Genomic DNA, 11,092 nt, shown 5'->3' on the forward strand with positions numbered 1-11,092 from the left:
ATTACACAGGATCTGCACGACTGACCATGACCCACTCTCTAGACTGTAGAAGTATGGACTGTGTGACCCTGACCATCCCAAATTGCCCGAGTTCCTAGACTAATAGCCCTTGCCGTGCTGACTTACGGTGCCAGAATCTGCTGACTGAAGGCTGCTTTCCTTGGCCTGACTGAGGACTACTTCCGTAAAAGACTTTGAGACATGGCCATTTGGTTGCTGCACATGCAGTGTGTTAGCCACATAAGCTGCTGGTACATGATAAAGGGGTGAGATTGATAGAACGGTGCATCAAATTTACTGATCACTGCTGACAAGCTGCTGTGTGTCCATACTAAACAGCAGAGCAATACACCAGGACTGTAAGCCTTTAAACTCTGCCCTAAAGGAGGTAAAACAGCAAGAGATGCTGTCAGTATTCAGGTTGGTGTAAAGTGAGTGAGTGCTAAGGATTCAAGGGAGGAGCCCTGGAGCCAGGTGCCTGTCGCTGCGCACCAAGTGTCCTTGCAGCAGTATTACAAAGAGACGTGTTAGTGTGCTCCAAAGTGCAACATTGAAATGGAGAACATAAGCGGCTCGGAGATGTGCCATGCAAATGCAGTGAAGCTGGTGCATGTCTAATGTGCACATCCCTGGCTGGCGGAGGGTGAGGGCACATTGCGTGTCCTGCAATGTTAGTGACTACTGACCAAGATGGAGGTCCCGAGGAGCACGTGCTGAGCTGCAGTCAACAGGTACCTATTCTGACTTTCCTGTCAGGAACGATCTAGTTTCTCTCCAGCTGCTGGGAGAATGGGAAATAACTAGGTAACGATGAGATGCTAATGAATGCAAATAGATGCAAATCAATAGGCCTCTGGCTGTTCACTAGCGAAATTCTCATCTCACTATGCAACACTTGGTTGGAGAATCATACATTTTGCTTTCGACACCAGGAATTTCTGGTCACCCATCTATAGGAAGGATGTTGTTAAAATTGAGAGGGTTCACAAAAGATTTACAAGAATGTTGCCGGGGTTTGAGCTATAAGGTGAAGCTGAATAGGCTGGAGCTATTTTTCCTGGAGCGTCAAAGGCTGAGGGGTGACCTTATAGATGTTTATAAAGTCATGGGGGAGCATGGATAGGGTGAATAGTTAAGGTCTTTTCCCAGGGTAGGGGAGTCCAAACTAGCGGGCATAGGTTTAAAGGTGAGAGGCGAAAGATTTAAAAGGGACCTAAAGGGCAACTTTTTCAGGAGAAGGTTGTACGTGTATGGAATGAGCTGCCAGAGAAAATGATGGAGGCTGGTACAATTACAACATTTAAAAGGCATCTGGATAGGTACTTGAATAAGAAGAGTTTGGAAGGGTTAGAGGGGTATGGGCCAAATGCTGGCAAATGGGAGTCAGTTTAGGATATCTGGTCGGCATGGAAGAGTTGGACTGAAGGGTCTGTTTCCAGGCTGTATAACTCTAAGACTCTATGATTCTCATTACTGCTGACATCACCCTATTTTCTTAACTTTCTACATTGTTCAGGAGCTGCAAAAATTCCACCCATGATACTGTTCTCATTTAAGTCACTGTTCAAATTTCATAGAATCATACAATTAAAAACAGCATGAAAAGAGGCTATTTGATCCATGATACTGGAGCTGGCTCTTTGGCAAAGATATCCAATTAATCCTACATTCTTGACCTTTCCCCACAGCCCTGTAACAGTTATTTTGCTTCAAATTCTTTGTCCAAGCCCCTTTTAAATATTAATACTGAATCTGCTTCCAAATGTCTTCCAAGCACTGCATTCATTACTGCAAAACCAATATAAAACAGTGCTTCCTTGGCTCACCTCTGATTCTTTTTGCCAGCCACCTAAATCTGTATCTTCTGGTTGCCAACACTGGTAAAAATGTCTCCTCATTTGCCTCAACAAAAGCATTCCTGATTTTGAAAAACCTCATTAAATCTCTCTTAACCTTCTATGAGGAGATCACTCAGAATTTCCCTGCAGTCTCTCCCCATACCTGAAATCCCTCATTTCTGGTATCATTCAGGAGAATCATCTCATGACCTTAACATCCTCCCTAAAATGTGGTGCCAAGTGTTGTACACAATACTCCAGCTTGAGGCTTTAACAGTGTTTGATAAAGATTTAACATTCTTTTCTTACTTTTGTATTCTATTTGTTTATTATTAAAGCTCAGGAATGAGTATTGTTTTTACTCCTGACAGCTTCAAAGGCTTGTGTACATAAACCCCAGATGTCTCTGTTCTTGCATCTCCCTTAAAATTATATCATTTCTTTTTTATTGTTGCTCTTTAGACTGCCTTCCAAAATGGACCACTTCACATTACATTTTATTATACCCTGTGTCTGCCAATTTCATCAATCTGGCTATGTCATCCGGATGTCTTTCTACTCTCCTCTAGATTTCTATTTCTATCATTTGAGTCATCTGTAAACTTATATTATGCACTGTATACTGAAGCCCAGATCATTAATTTATATATAAAAAACTGGAGGTGTCAGTACTTGGGAACCATTGTATATTTCCCTTCAGTTGCTAGTACTCTCTATGTTCTATCTTTTAACCAACGTTACATCCACACTCCCACTATCCCTTTAGTCTTGTGAACTTTAATTCTGCCAAGAGGCCTATTATATGATGCTTTGTTAAATGCCTTTTGAAAGTCCATAAAAACATTGCCAACTTTATAATTATTAGATCAGACTTTTCCAAATGCTAATTAATTTTGAGTTGAATACTTCCTCTAAAGGCTTCTTCATCTTAAGCTGACTGGCCTGTAATTACACTAGATTTATCCCTCTCCCTGTTCTTGCATAATGGTGTAACCTGGACAGCATTCCAGTCCTCTGGCACAAGCCCTGTATCTGAGGAGGACTGTGGCCAGAGTAGTTTCTGCCCTTGCTTTCCTCAATAATCTAAATGATCCCATGCAGAACGGATGAATTTTCTACTTTGTGGACTGCCAGTCTTTTAAGTACGTCATGTTTTAATATATATCCTATCTAATATCATTTTTGCATCCTCCTTTACCATTACATTGGTAGAACCCCTTCCTCTTGTGAAGACAGGTAGAAAACATGTTAATTTAGTACCTCAGCCATGTCTTCTACCTATACAATATGGCCCTTTTGGTCCCTAATGAGACCAACTCTTCCTTTTACAAACATATAAACAATTAAAGAACAAGCTAAGACTTTTAAATTCCCTTTTATATTAGCTGCTCATCTATTCTCATGCTCTTTCTTTTTCCTCTTATACCCTTTATAGACCTCATCTGTAATTTTTATATACATTGGGGTTCTCTGTTGTGTTACAGGCATTTCAATTACCCTAAGCCTCCTTCTCTCTGTCATAGTTTAAGCTCTGAGTCTTTAATCATCTTGGGAGTATTACCTTTCAATGCCTTTTCGTTCCCCTCCTGGGACTGTGTATCCAAGCCATCCTCTCTTTGAAGCCTTCCCCATATAGATTTGCATTTTGATCAATAAATTACCATTCAGAACCTTTAATTATTCAAACCTCTGTACAAATCATGTTCAACCCTTGTCTCACTGTACACATTAAAAATACAGTCCTGATCCCAAGCCCACAACCATTGATCAGTGACTTCACATGCACATTATAAAATGATCATGCTTTAAAACAAACTGATTTGAACGTTTACATATATAACAGGTTGTTAGAAAAGCAAATTCTGCATCTTTTGTTTTCAAACACACTGTGCCAGCTTCAAGTTCAACCTTAAAATATTGTACAACTTCGCCACCCCACACACGTATATGATTTGGGATTTGACCATTTGCATTCCTCTACAGGCAGCCTGAAATATTCCAGTAACAATCACTTCTGAGTGACAATAGGAAAAGCTGAGAGATGAATGTGTACAGATTACATCACTATATCCGACTATTGTGTCAAGCAAAACCCACACAGTTCATTAGGTGCTTAATAAACTTTGTGAAATACTTTCCAGCCGGGTCCAGTTAAGGTGAGTGACAGAGTGTATCTCCAGTATGTTCCCAATTCATGAATACTTGTGTGTCTACACCCATATAAGAATGTAAGAAATAGGAGATGGAGCAGGCCATACAGCCCATTGTGCCTTCCCCTACCATTCAGTCAGATCCCTCTTCATCTGATCATCCACAACCTTCTGAGTAGAAAAAATTCCCAGAGATCCAATACCCTCTGAGTGAACAAATGTTGCCTCATCTCAGTCCCACATAGCAGACACCTTATCTCAATAATGACTCGCCCCAGTTCCGGATGCTCCCAGGACAAACATCCTTTCGGCATCTACATCGCTTGAAAGAAAAGTTTTAATAGCTAACAATTAGAATTGGCTAAAATGTGAGCATACATTATTTAAAATTTCTATTGATTTTGTGTTTATATATAAGCCAGATTTGCTAAAATAGCAAATAAAAACCAGTTCTGAGGAAGGGTCACCGGACCCGAATGTTAACTCTGTTTTTTACTTCACAGGTGCTGCCAGACCTGCTGAGCTTTTCCAGCAACTTTGTTTTTGTTGCTAAAATAGCGAACTTATCTAGCAAACCTGTGCTAAGTGTCAACAGTAAAAATAAAACAAAAGATAAACATTGCCAGAACAGGAATACACGTCATGTCAGAAAAGAGTAGCAAATTAATTTTATTGCCACGATAGACAGAAACAGTTGCCTTTGAGCTTAGTAGAATTTTCACTGTGCCCTGCTTCCATGCATAAATTCTTTACAGTTTTGGCTACTTATTCTACCCAGGCTTCACTGAAACTTTCTTTGACAGAACAAAAGCAGGCAATCCAGGGTTCAATTAGACATATGCTTAACACAATAATATATCAAGCCAGCACCAAAACCGAATGCGAATTAAAGATCTATCAGTACCTCCAGCTTTAACCAAAATGCTTCTTTACTCACTTGTCCGTCATGATTGTTTTTGGTTTCATTTACTAGACAGCGAAATATAATGTTCTCTGTGTGTGTCCCTCTTTCTGCTCAGCACTCAGACTTTTCATCACACGGCACAGATGTCAAGCTGCTGGGCCAGTGTGACGCTACGACAACTGAAGAACTTTCAGTCCAAAGGAGGCTGGTAGTGAGAGAGGTGCAACAAGCCAATGGCTGGGCTCCTAAGCCCTTCTAGCTGCTGTGAGCTGTAGGTTTTGAGCAGAGGAGGTGGAGCCTGCATACTGAAAGCAAATCTCCCAGGCAGCAGAAACTTACAAATCACCAGCTCAGTTAAGTAGGAGGCAGCGGCGGAATGAAACAAAACGGACATTTACGCTGGAGGCCGAGGAACAAAAGGCAACGGTAAAAGAAGTCTGAATCCTAACACGTATGAATGAATGAGCAGCCAGCTCTAAGGAAGGTTAGGGATCTTCGATCGGCTTTCTGCAGAACATTAAATGGAGCAGCGCACAGCAGGGAGGGGAGGAGGTGGAGATGTTAGGAGTGGCAGGAGCTATTTCATTCTCTTTGAATCCCTCTTTCGACGGCCATTTCCGAGCAATTTTAGCACTGGGTCGTGATCTAGATAATCTACTCATGGTTGAGAATAATCTCCATCTACGTGAAAGATATTAATTCTGATAAAATATTTAGCAATGACCAAAGGTTAACACCGTGCAGAATTTATAAATGCGCCTTATTACTTGAGGCAGACGTTGGCGTATTTTGAGTGAACAGGAATAACGAAAGGGTGATATCAGTTCTAATAACTCAAGGATGCAAAATTCTACGGGAACACCACCACATGCATTTCCTAAAAAAGAAATACTGCTCTTTTTGCAAAGGAGGAGATCTATGAGAGATAAGATCTATTCTCCTTTATTTACGAAATACAGTAGGGGATCTCTGCCACTGACCACATATTAGAACTAATACTTTCAATGGCTTAGTTCATTGAGGCAATGAGTAGCTGAGCTATACAAAGATCTCCAGGCTGTCTTTCATCTCACCCAAATGTGTATAAAGGGGGTGGGGGTGGTTAATTACCCGGCTTTACCACTCTTAATCCTTGTCCAGTGGTCTCTATTCCAAGTATTAGTTTTAATGGTTTATCAAGCCTCTAAATAGAAAGCAACATCAGAGGCTTATGATTGTGACAAGTCATAGTGTGTGAATGCCTTTCTCCAAACTTAGAACAGTACAGCACAGGACTAGCCCTTTGGCCCACCACATCTGCACTGACCATGATGCTATTCTAAACTAATCCCATCAGCCTGTATACAGTCTGTATTCCTGCAGTCCCTGCCTGTTCATGTGGCTGTCTAAATGCCTTTTAAACATTGCTATTGTATCCACTTCCCTGGCATATTCCAGGCACTAGCATCCTCTATTAAAAACACTTTCCTCAGACATCTCTTTTCAACTTTCTGCCTCTCCCCTTAAACTTATGCCCCCTGGCGTTTGACATTTCCGCTGGGAAAAGACTCCAACTATCCCACCCTATCCAGGCACCTCATAATTTTATATACTTTCTTTCAGGTCGTCCCTCAGCCTATGATGCTTTAGTGAAAACAACCAAGTTTATCCACCTCTCTTTATAGCTAATACACTCTAATCCAGGCAACATCTTGGTAAACCTCTTTTGCACCCTTGTCAAAGTCTCCACATCCTTCCTATAGTGTGGTGACCAAACTGCACACAATATTCCGAACGTGGCCTAACCAAAGTTTTATACAGCTGCAACGTGACTTGCCAACTTTTGTACTCAATGCCCTGATCGATACCATATGCCTTCTCACCACCATATCCACTTGCTTCTGAGGGTCTTGCCATTTACTCTATACTTTGCTCTTGCATTTGACCTCCCAAAATACAACAACTCACACTTGTAAAAATTAAACTCCTTCTGTTATTTCTCTGCTAACTTTCCATCTGATCGATATCTCACAGTATCCTTTGACAACCTTCCTCACCATCCATAACTCCACCAATTTTCATGTTGTCTGCAAATGTACTAATCAGACCACCTACATTTTCATCCAATTATATGTATTTGAGATCCCAGCAATGATCCTTGCAGAGTACCACTGGTCACAGACCTCCAGTCAGAAAAACACCTCTCCACCACTATCCTCTATCTTCTATCATCAAGTCAATTTCGTATCCAACTTCCCAACTCATAATGGATCCTGTGTGACTTCATTTTCTACAGCAGCCTACCATGAGGCATCTCTTTTAATAAAAAACAATAAAGTATGCACTATAATTTTCCCAATGTATATGGTCTAATTGAAAACCATCACCCATGGTCAAAAACTGTTCATTCTAGTCTGTTCCACTTTCATCTGTACTGCACATGCATTGTGTAAATAACCTTTATAGCATTCAGGTCCTCTAATGATTTTTTTTGTGCATGTTGTTGATTGCTACTCATCTGGTGTCTGCTGGTTCCTGGGGTGATGTTTCATCTCCAGGGAATGTTGTTACCATGGCAAGTGTAATTGCTGTTGTTGTTCCTGATCCATTACCCTTCCTGGGCAAGGGGTGACCCCTGGGACTGATGGTCTATTCTGCTACTTGTGCAGTTGGTCATATCATACCATCCTCATCAGCTATCTGCTATGAAGGAGCAGCTTCCCACATTTGTATATAGATGTCTGCAATTGTGATAATATATCTGGTCTTTCACGTTCAGCAAGTAGATGACCAAGACAACAGCTTCACCAAACAGGTCCTAAATTGCCAAGTGGGCAATTTTTTGTTGAGAGTGTTAAATGTTTGCACTCTAACCAGCACTCCAACTTACAGCTCTGGCAATAATTTGGCAGCTTTAACAAAGTGAAAGTGAAATTTAGCTTTCAGTTTCATTTTGATTTTATCCCTAACTCCTGTTCGCAGTTCTCAATTCAGTTGCTTTTTAGCTATTAATAGAATAGTTTGGGTGGAGCATGACATTAGTCACTAGACTGGACTGCTTTCCATACCTTCAGTATTCATGCTTCTCCACTCCAGCATTGCCTTGTGCATATCTGAGCTGGATCTATTTCATATTTTATTTCCATTGTTGCTTCAGCCTTTCCATTTGATTGGGAAATTCAGCACCATTCATAATCTCCAATCATTTATAAAGTGTCTGATTTCTTCACGCATGATTTAATGGCCACTTTCATTCATCACAATGTCTGGAACTGCAGATCTTCTTGGAATGAGTTACGTCCCAACACAGAGCCTTACCTATACCTGTGATGGCTTCATTTCTGGGTCACCAATTTCAGCCACCTCACAAGGTCTACAAATCTACTGATATTGCATAAACTACAGCTGTACATCTGGCACCTCATGTCCACTTGATGCTTCCCTTCTGTAGTCTTGATTCTAACAGTGACATACAATTTGTTACCTGTAGACCAGATGGCGCCAACCAGTTTGTCAGGAACAATGAAAGAGCTGAATATTATTTAAATGGAGAAAGAACTGCAGAAAGAAGTTTTGGGGTCCTATTGCATGAATCACAATAAGCCAGCATTGAAGTTCAGGGGTAATTGTGAAGGCAATTGGAATGTTGGCTTTTATTAAAAAGGCAATGGAATATAAAAATAGGGTGGTCTTACTCAGGCAGGGCACTAGCAGATCACAGCTAGAATACTGTGAACAGTTTTGGTCCTCTTATGTAAGGAAAGATGTACAGGCAGTGGAGGTAGAGCAGAGAAGGAAGTTTCTTGTATGGAAAAATTGGATAGGTTGGGTTTGTATTCATTGGAGTTTAGAAGAATGAGAAGGGACTTATTGCAAGCATGTACAATTTTTAGAGAATTTGACAGGGTAGATGCAGGAATGTTGTTGCCCCTTGTGGGTCACCTGTTTAAGACAGAGATGAGGACGATTCTTTTCTCTGTGAGGGTGATCACCTGTGGATTCCTTTATGCAGAGGGCTGTTGAGGCTGGGTTGTTTGGTATATTTGAGGCTGAGACGACAGATTTTTAATCTATAAGGGAATCAAGGGTTATGGGGCAAAAGCATGAAAGTGGAATTGTGGATTATCAGATCAGCCATGATCTTACTGAGATGGAGCAGACTTGATGGGCCAAATGGCCTCCATCGGCACCTATTTCTTGTGATCTTACAGTCTTAAGATCTATGATGTTGTGTGATTAATCAGATTCACTGTCTGATGTCACTCCAGCAGCCATCTTCATTGACTTGCTTTATATTTTTCTATATTGTGCAAAGTGATTCAGCTTCTAGCTGTTAGAGTACAATGTTAAACATGTTTCCTTTTCTTTTCCACATGATGTGTTCCACAATATTTACATTCTGTTCCCTGACCTTGATCTTTCTGCTGGTTCTTCTGGAAACCTTTCTTCCTTACCTCTGATGTTAGACACATCTCATTCATAAATGACATTAGCAGAGGATTCAAAATGGGTCTTCAATGCCTTCAAAACTTCTCTAGTCTCGCTTTTATGCTCCTCAGTTTGGTCTAGGCTGCAATGTAGCCTGGAGGACTCTATCCCCAAAACTGATTAGGGCATTGCTGCTCTTATTATTTTCAAGTTTTCTGTTTATCATTGTAACTGTCTCATAATTTTGCCATTGAATCTGGAAGAAGTTCCAGTTCTGTTTCTAGTCACCTTTCACCCCCCCAGGAACAGGACTGAAAAATTCACAGCCGCATTTACTCATCCAGCAGTACAAACTGAAGTTCTAATTATTCTCTGGTGTTTCTCTTACGGTAGCTGTCTCTCTTACAGTCATCAAAATCCACACAATTCCAGTTGCACATTTCTGACACCATGTTCTGTGTGCAGGCTTTAGTGATTTCTTTCTGAAACCTCTAAACAGAAAGTAACTACATTGAAGGTCAATGATTATGGCAAATCACAATGTACAAACTACAGTAAGCGTATGCATTTCTCTAAGTAACCTCCAGTAGGAAGAGTGGCAAGGATCAGGCTTGCCAACAAAACAATTTGTATTTATAAAGTCTCCTATATGCAAGAAAATGTCCTGAGACACATCTGACACTGAGTCGCATAAAGTGATAGTAGGGTAGATGACCAAAAGCTGGATCAAAGAGGTACGTTTTAAGGAGGAAAGAGAGGTTGAGGGGCACAGAGGATTGGGAAGGAAATTCTATAGTTTACAGCCCAGGAAGTTGAAGGCATGGCCTACCAATGGTGAAGTGACTAAAATCAGGAGAATCAAGAGATCAGAGTTAGGTAATTGCAGGAATTTCAGGGATTGTGGAACTGAAGGAGATTACAGAAATGGGGAGAGGTGAGGCCATGGAAGAATTTGAAACCAAAGAAGACAACTTTAAGATCATGGGATTGCTTGATGGGGAGCTAATATAGAGGCGATGACTGAACAGGACTTGGTACAATTAAGGACACAGGCCACAGAGTTTTCAATAACCACAAGTTTATGAAGAGTGGAGTATGGGAGGGTGGCTAGGAGTGAGTTGGAGTGAAAAAATTGATTTACTTGCATTGATTTACATCCATTGAAGAATATTGCAAATTCTCTTAAGTTAATGAATGCAGCACTTCTGAAGTGTACTCAAGCAGTCAATTTGTGCATAGCAATCTCCTACAAACAGCAATGTAATAGCAACCAGATAGTTGCTTTTGTCAGGTTGATTGAGAAATGAATATTGACAAAATAATGGCATAAAACACCTCTACTCTTTATCTGCCTGTGGGAGCAAACAGACCCTCAGCTTAATGGCTCAGCCTAAAGATAATACAGCAAACTTTGTTTTAACAGCCATTCATAAGCTGCCACTCTCGATAAACCGGCATCAATTATATTCTTCAAGTACCGCGACGTTCGCTGTTTGTTTCTGTCCAGTTGTTATTATTTCTTAATTTATTTACCTCAAGGTAAATATATTTGTTGTTCAATTGAATGGCCACATTAAATATCAACAGTTGATTCAATTTCTCCTCAACTACCGCAATCGACTAAGTAGTCAGTTGAGGGTGTGAGTGAGAAGACTCTCTACTTGTGACTTTTATTTAAGACAAAATTGCATTATTATTTGAGTGATTTATGCTGTAAATAAAATATAACAGTGATGTGTATACCCACTGCATTACATGTCTATTACTTAGTGTGTTTTTTCCATTGATTAGAT

The 11,092-nt window shown here is 40.5% G+C and overlaps 1 protein-coding gene across 1 annotated transcript in view; it reads right to left on the bottom strand.

Annotated features, from left to right (window-relative positions):
• The window catches only part of LOC109922063 (tripartite motif-containing protein 2), a 75,252-nt gene extending 70,120 nt beyond the window's left edge, over positions 1-5,132 (bottom strand). The window contains exon 1 of the mRNA XM_048606467.1: positions 4,926-5,132. The gene's annotated coding sequence lies outside the window, so the exon portion shown is untranslated. The remainder of the gene's footprint in view (positions 1-4,925) is intronic.
• Between the last annotated feature and the right edge of the window lie 5,960 nt (positions 5,133-11,092).

The sequence above is a fragment of the Rhincodon typus genome, chromosome 1, assembly GCF_021869965.1.
Source record: "Rhincodon typus isolate 14 chromosome 1, sRhiTyp1.1, whole genome shotgun sequence".
Classification (NCBI taxonomy): domain Eukaryota; kingdom Metazoa; phylum Chordata; class Chondrichthyes; order Orectolobiformes; family Rhincodontidae; genus Rhincodon; species Rhincodon typus.